This window comes from Lathyrus oleraceus, chromosome 2 (genome assembly GCF_024323335.1).
Source record: "Lathyrus oleraceus cultivar Zhongwan6 chromosome 2, CAAS_Psat_ZW6_1.0, whole genome shotgun sequence".
Classification (NCBI taxonomy): domain Eukaryota; kingdom Viridiplantae; phylum Streptophyta; class Magnoliopsida; order Fabales; family Fabaceae; genus Lathyrus; species Lathyrus oleraceus.
In genome coordinates this window covers 444687197-444695348 of record NC_066580.1, presented here as the reverse complement: position 1 = coordinate 444695348, position 8152 = coordinate 444687197, and the positions used below count along the sequence as shown (strand labels likewise).

The following is an 8152-nucleotide window of genomic DNA, read 5'->3' as shown; positions in this document are numbered from 1 at the left end:
TGCTCTGCTTGGATTCCTGTTAGGAGTTGACAATCTGCAGGAGTGTGACCTTGGATTCCACAGACTTCGCAATTCTGAGTTGCGGCAACCACGGTGGCTGGAGGTGATACATTTAAACTTTCAATTTTCTGGACCAGAGCATCCACTTTTGCATTAACATGATCAAGGTTACTTATCTCGTACATGCCAGTTTTCGTTTGAGGTTTTTCTACCATTGTTCGTTCGCTTCCCTACTGATAGTGGTTTTGGGCCATGCTTTCGATAAGTTGATAAGCATCAGCATAAGGTTTGTTCATTAGTGCACCACCTGCGGCGGCGTCTATTGTTAACCTCGTGTTGTACAAGAGACCATTATAGAAGGTATGAATTACTAACCAGTCCTCTAAACCATGGTGTGGACAAAGTCTCATCATGTCTTTGTATCTTTCCCATGCTTCGAAAAGAGACTCGTTATCTTTCTGTTTAAATCCATTTATCTGGGCTCTCAACATAGCTGTTTTGCTCGGAGGAAAATATCGGGCAAGAAGACTTTCTTCAACTCGTTCCATGTGGTGACTGAGTTGGAAGGAAGAGACTGAAGCCATCTTCTAGCACTATCTCTTAACGATAAAGGAAAGAGACGAAGTTGAATTGCCTCTGAAGTGACACCATTAGCTTTAACAGTATCAGCGTATTGGACAAATACAGATAAATGAAGGTTTGGATGCTCGGTAGGATTTCCAGATAATTGGTTCTGTTGCACTGCCTGCAATAGTGAAGGTTTAAGTTCGAAGTTGTTTGCTTCGATTGCGGGTGGAGCAATACTCGAATGCGGCTCATTTTGCGATGGAGCGGCGTAATCTCGAAGAGCACGAGCTGGTTCTGCCATCTCAGGTATCGGCGAAGGAAGAAGATTTTTGAGATCAGGAATTTCGATAGGAGGGAGATTGTTTGCAGCACGATATTCCCGAATTCGTCGTAAGACTCGGAGATATAGTTCGATGTCGTTGATTCGTAAGTAGAATGGCTCGCCTTGTGAGCGAGTGTGTGGCATACAAATCAACGAAAGAAATAAAAATAAAAATAAGCCTTAGTCTCTACAGCGTAACAGAAGAGTTACGATATCGACTAAATAAAAGTCCCCGGCAACGGCGCCAAAAACTTGATCGCGACTTTATGAGTCGAAATGGGGTACAAACTGCAAGTGCACAGTTCTATCGCGTAGTTTTAAAAGATATCGATCCCACAGGGACTTATGAATCGATCTACCATTTTCTAAGGTTACTTCGTAAAGCTAAGGCGGATGATACTTTGATTGTTTGGGGGAAAAGTTAAAGCTAAAATAAGATTTAGGTTAAATATCAATTAAGCGGATATCGGTATGTAGTTCGTCGTAATTAGAGAATCAAATCTTCGTTGGTTTCTTGGTTTTTAAAATAAATCTTTTCAGTAGATACTATTGATTAAAAGTCTTTTCTCAAACTCTCGCTCTGTTGAATAGACTATGACTTTATATTAACGTAGCTGTCACTTATTAGTTAAGTCCAAAATCACTTTTTGAAAACAACAGAATCTATAGAAACTCTTTTTAAGAAAACACCAATCGTTTAAACACCCTCGTCTCAAACTCTCGCTCTGTTGACTTAGATTATATAATTAAATTCAAATGCTTAACTCTCGTCCTCACATTCAACCTTTAAAAATACTTTTTGGAAAAGATTAGAATTTAATTAACTCTAAAAATTGCTTTCGCCCTGATTTAGAATTAATGCTCAATTTACTATGTCCAGTTAAAAACTCAAACTCTCGTTCTATTGATTTTAACTTCTTTATGTCTTTTACTCTCGTACAAAAACTTTGTTATTAAACCTGTAAATTGAGGCCATAAAAAGAGTGATTTTATTTTTAAACGTAATTAAACCAACTTAGTTTTGATTCCTTCATTCCGCTTACTCTACATACCGATACCTAAATAAATTAGCCGGACATGCTAAACAGATCTAAATAATCATCATGCTTAAATAAATCCATCTCAGGCAAATAATATAAATAAACAATAAAGCAGGGCATATATAAATTCAAACAATAATTAAAGAACCTGAGTAATTAATAGCAGTCTTGAACACTCCACCACAGACCGGTTGGATTTGTTCTTGAATTCTTCAATCGGACAGAAAAAAAATAAAACGAAGGAATAAAAATCTAGGGTCTAACGTAAGGTTAGATCTAGTAAAAGATACACAATAGTTTCCGGTGTAGAAACTATTGTGTGAAAAATTAATTAAGTGCTTAAAAGAATTGCTGGAAAAGAAAATAGAAATTGCAAAGAAAAGTAAAAACTGTAAAAATAATGATGTAAAGTATGCTTGCACGGCTGGAAGAGAAAAAGCACGAAGAGGAGAGAGCTGCAGGGTTTGCTCCTTGGTTCTATTTATATTATCCCAATTTGTAACGGTTTCCAAAGCTCCTTCCGTAAAAGCGGTCTTCACGTTTCCAAGGGTCAAGCGTAACAATAGGCTTCAACGTGCCTCTGTTGCGCTTCTGAAGCCAAAAATATAGGAGAATGGTGTGACGTCCGTCACACCATGTGTTACGCTCGTAACACAAGGCAGCAGGGTGTGACGCTCGTCACACCATGTGTGGCGCTCGTCACAGGCTCAGCGCTCCTGGCTTTTGATTGTGGGTTGGGCTTTTGTGGATTTTTGCTTCTCTTCATTTCTTTTTGCACCTCATTTTCTTCCTTTTTTACTTATGCTTCAAATAAATTACCTGAGACAAATAAAAGGAAAAATACCAAGTACTATTGAATAAAATGAAATAAATCGAAACAAATACTAATATAATTTAATTAAATCGAGTCCAAAAAATGTGATATAATTTCATGTTATCACTAATATAGAACATGCACCTCGCGTAGGCGAAACCTACATTATTCGATACTAGTCTTGGTGAGTGCTAAAGCTTGGAAAGCATAAACTTAATATTTAATTTGAGGGAATTTGCAATTATTTTGATCTCACCGGCTTATTTATCATATAAATCGTCTCTCACATGCATCAACATACATTCACATGCATCAACATACATACAAAATGAAACAGTTATGGCCCCTAGCGTAATTATTCTCCCAAGCCAATGAGAGAACCTAATCTAACCTAATGACGATCTAAGCTTCTCCAAGCAAGATCTTCAAGGTTGTCCTCTTTTGATATTGTATTCTTCTCTTTCTTCATAACATTACATTACATAAAAGAAACTTGTTTTACATACGAGGGAGTGAAATTAGAAAATAAGTTACATTAAGAGAGTAAAAGAGAGACACGACACGCAAGCCGTATTTTAAAATCCCAAAACAAAATAAAGGAAAACTAAGGTCATAACCGATCACCACAAGACAATAATAAACACATTATTATTATTAATTTAAATTATGTTAATTAAATAAACTAAATTAAATTTTGGTGATTGATCACACTACGCAGAGTTAGCCGGGGGCTCCGCTGCTCGGTCAGCGGACGCCGTTTTTCGCATCAACACTTGATACTTTAAAGCACAACTCTTGTACAGTCACAACCCTAATCGCATAACTTTTTGACAACACAATCCTTGTACCGTCATGAACTTTAATGCAGCAATTTCATACCGTCAAACACACCTCGATTGATAATTCAAAATGATTGATCAACACGTCATTGCTTCACCATACTAATGTCGGATTCCGAAGCAAATGACCATTGATCGCTCAAAGGAATATCAATCATTAAGTGTTTGAATGAACGAAATAGAAACAATCTATCATATATACCGTATTTTGCATCAGATTTACTTATATCATATATGTAACTTGATCGATGTCAATTGTGTAACATATGGACGATCGATGTATCACTGTTTCACCATACTAACATCGAATTCCTAAGCATAATCAACATTAATAATACAAATCCTACACACATGATGCCAAATTTAATTACTCGTTTATTATTTAATTCATTCTATCTTTTAATCGTATTAATACAGAAAATAGATAAAATAAACAGCTATCAAATGCATGGTTTCGTAAGTGGCTCTAATACCACTAAAGGAGAATGGCGATCCAAAACGCAGCGGAAATTGAATTTTTCTCCTTTAGTGATCCTTACGAATGGGCATGATTAGTGATAGAAATTGTTACCTCTTATGGAGATTGAAACCTTTGATGTAGATCTAAGGAGTGATCACAAACGTTGGATGGTGACAATGTAACACCCTTCTAAAATACCCCCAAATATTCAATTAAAATAACAACATATATCATCAGAGTAATTATGCAGTTAAGGGTGTCACACAAACAACTTCCCGCATTTATCAAAAATAGTTTGTCATGCTCATCTATTTATCAATTAAAACATTTGCATAATACGCAGCGGATAGAAATCAAATCAATCATTCAAAACATGTAACACATTACATGTAAAATTATTCAACAAGGTAAAACATCCCGTCCCGATGTTACATCTATCAGAGCATGACCCACTAAGGAGACTACACTAGACTCCAAGCACTAGCTTCTACTCAATCACTGCTCGTTACCTGAAAAATAGTTGTAAGGGTGAGTTCCTCAATCGATATAATAAGCATTATAAAACATCATGTAATGCTAAGTAATTTAACACATATCATCACCCTAATCAGATCACATATTCAGCAACGGCAATCATTAACTCATAATTATAATAATACTCAACACCCACACAAAACAACACGCATAATATTGGAATACATCCATTCATATTATACGCCATACATACATACATTATGCAATGAGACTCCATGCATGCGGTACCGACTATTTGTGAACATATAGTTCACCTCACCGTCCAAATCCAGGCACGGCTACCAAGCCCACTAGTCCCACTCATTTGAGACTTAGTGACTCACTCACTAATTCCTCACCATGGGAATTAGCTACCACCCCCAAAGGGCTATGATATGCACGCTAATCACCTAGCATGCGAACATCAACAACAATCCACAACAACTCACTAATTCCTCACCATGGGAATTAGCTACCACCATATAGGCCACAATATACATGCTAAATCACCTAGCATGCAAACATCAACAACAATTCAAAATAGACATATGCTCACACTCTAAGCCATAAACAGCCCATTTAAAATTGCATACATAACAGATATATTCACAACATTATGCATACAATCATACATCATCAGCGTTTATCACATAATCATCTCATGTCATACCACAATCAATCACAGTATTAGCACACTCTACTAACACATATACTACTTAAAATAACGGGAAATGATCCCTAATGTATCACACATCAGCTGAATTACGTTACTCAGCTGAACAGTTAAAAACTGCACAACAGCATCTCAGGAAAATCACAATCCTGCCCATACGCGTATGCCCCACGTCCATACGCGTATGGCCCATTTCCTGGCCAAGCCCATACGCGTATTGCCCATCTCATACGCGTATGCTACGCGTACTACTTCCTCATACGCGTACCAACAGAGACAAATTTACGTTAAAAACATCATCTTCTTCATCCATACGCGTATTGCCTAGTGCCATACGCGTACCAGACCATCTCATACGCGTATTGCCTAGTGCCATACGCGTATGACCAGAAGCCAGATTTCCAGATCTGCTATGGTCTTCTCTGCTACGAGATCTACCAATTTCCAACCTCCTACAATCCAATTTTACACAATAATCGTTCCTATCACCTAACACGAATCATCTCCCAATCGATTCCACAAATCCTAACATTTTTACACCTAATTCCTACGAATTCCCTTCCATTATAATCCAATTTTCGTTCATCCAATACTTCACAATTTTCATCATACATCATTCCAATCAGAGGCAAATCAATGGTTTATCACTACCCAGTACATATTATCCCATAATACCCATTAAACGATGATAAACCCCCCTTACCTGAGTTAATCCGGCGATCCTTCAGCTTCAAGCTCTTCCTCTCTTCAACCCTTGTTCTCTGGTTCTCTTTGCCCTTTTTTCCACTTTTCTGTCTCTTTTTCCTTTTCACGTGAAAATAAACCTTTTTACTAAATGAGACCTTTTCTAAATTCCAACTTTTATTCCAATAAAATAATAACCCAATAATAATAATTCCAATAATAATATTCCAATTATTTAATTAAATTAATAAATATATTATTAACTTAAATTAGATAATTATCTTGTTTCATCGGGGTGTTACAACTCTCCCCCACTAAAAGAGTTTTCGTCCTCGAAAACATACCTCAAGCGAATAACTCTGGATAAGACTCCTTCATCTGACTCTCAAGTTCCCACGTCACGTTGCCACCTGCTGGTCCTCCCCAAGCTACCTTTACCAAAGCAATCTCTTTACCCCGCAACTGCTTCAACTCTCGATCCTCAATCCTCATAGGTGATGTTTCAACAGTCAGGTTATCTCTCACCTGTACATCATCTACTTGGACCACATGCGACGGATCATGAATGTACCTCCTCAACTGAGACACATGAAAAACCTCATGCAAATTCGCAAGCGACGGCGGTAAAGCGATACGATAGGCTACCTCCCCTATCCTCTCCAAAATCTGATAAGGACCAATAAATCGAGGTGTCAACTTCTTCGACTTCAAAGCTCGACCAACTCCAGTTATCGGAGTAACACGGAGAAACACATGACCTCCCTCTTGAAACTCAAGTGACTTCCTTCTCTTGTCGTGATAACTCTTCTGACGACTCTGGGCAATCCTCATCTTCTCCTGAATCATCTTAATCTTTTCCGTAGTCTGTTGAACAATCTCCGGTCCAATCACAGCACTCTCGCCGGACTCATACCAACATAAAGGTGTCCGACATCTCCTACCATACAAGGCTTCAAACGGTGCCATACCAATGCTCGAATGAAAACTATTGTTGTAGGTAAACTCAATCAAAGGTAAGTAACTATCCCAAGCACCTCCCTTTTCCAAAACATAAGCCCTCAAAAGATCCTCTAGTGACTGAATCGTCCTCTCAGTCTGACCATCAGTCTGCGGATGATATGCAGAACTCAATCTCAGCTTAGTTCCCAAAGCCCTCTGCAAACCTTCCCAGAACTTCGATGTAAATCTAGGATCTCTGTCCGAAACAATACTCGACGGAATACCATGCAAACTTACAATCTTCTCAATATACAACTCAGCTAATCTCTCTAACGGATAATCCATTCTGATCGGAATGAAATGAGCCGATTTTGTCAATCTGTCGACTATCACCCAAATAGCTTCAAAATTCTTAATTGTCCTCGGTAAACCAGAAACAAAATCCATACCGATACTATCCCATTTCCACTCTGGAATAGCCAACGGTTGCATTAGCCCAGACGGCTTCTGATGCTCAATCTTTGACTTCTGACAAGTCAAACAGGAATAAACAAAACTCGAAATTTCTCTTTTCATTCCCGGCCACCAAAATAACTTTTTCAAATCGTGATACATCTTCGTAGCTCCAGGATGAATACTCAGGCCACTACGATGTCCTTCTTCAAGAATATTCTTCTTAAGCTCGGTAACATCCGGAATACACACCCGATTACCAAATTTCAAAACACCATTCTCATCAACTCTGAATTCACCACCTTGACCTTGATTCACTAGAGTCAACTTATCAACCAAAAGCACATCGGATTTCTGACCCTCTCTAATCTCATCCAGAATACTACTTGTTAACTTCAACATTCCCAATTTAACACTATTGTGAGTACTCTCACACACCAAACTCAAGTCTCTAAACTGTTCAATTAAATCCAATTCCTTAACCATTAACATAGACATATGCAATACTTTCCGACTCAATGCATCAGCTACCACGTTTGCTTTACCCGGATGGTAATTCAAACCAAAGTCATAATCCTTCAGAAACTCTAACCATCTCCTCTGTCTCATATTCAGCTCTTTCTGATCAAACAAATACTTTAAACTTTTATGGTCACTGAAAACCTCAAATCTCGACCCGTACAAGTAATGCCTCCATAACTTCAGAACAAATACCACAGCTGCCAACTCTAAATCGTGTGTCGGATAGTTCCTCTCATGAATCCTCAATTGTCTCGAAGCATAAGCTATAACCTGCTTATTCTGCATCAACACACCACCCAAACCCAACAATGAAGCATCACAGTAAA

General features: G+C 38.0%; 1 non-coding gene across 1 annotated transcript; it reads left to right on the top strand.

Moving 5' to 3' along the window:
* Positions 1-384: 384 nt before the first annotated feature.
* On the top strand, positions 385-491 carry LOC127125043 (small nucleolar RNA R71). Its single transcript, XR_007804508.1, has one exon. It is a non-coding gene; the product is annotated as a small nucleolar RNA R71 (small nucleolar RNA).
* The last annotated feature ends 7661 nt before the right edge of the window (positions 492-8152 follow it).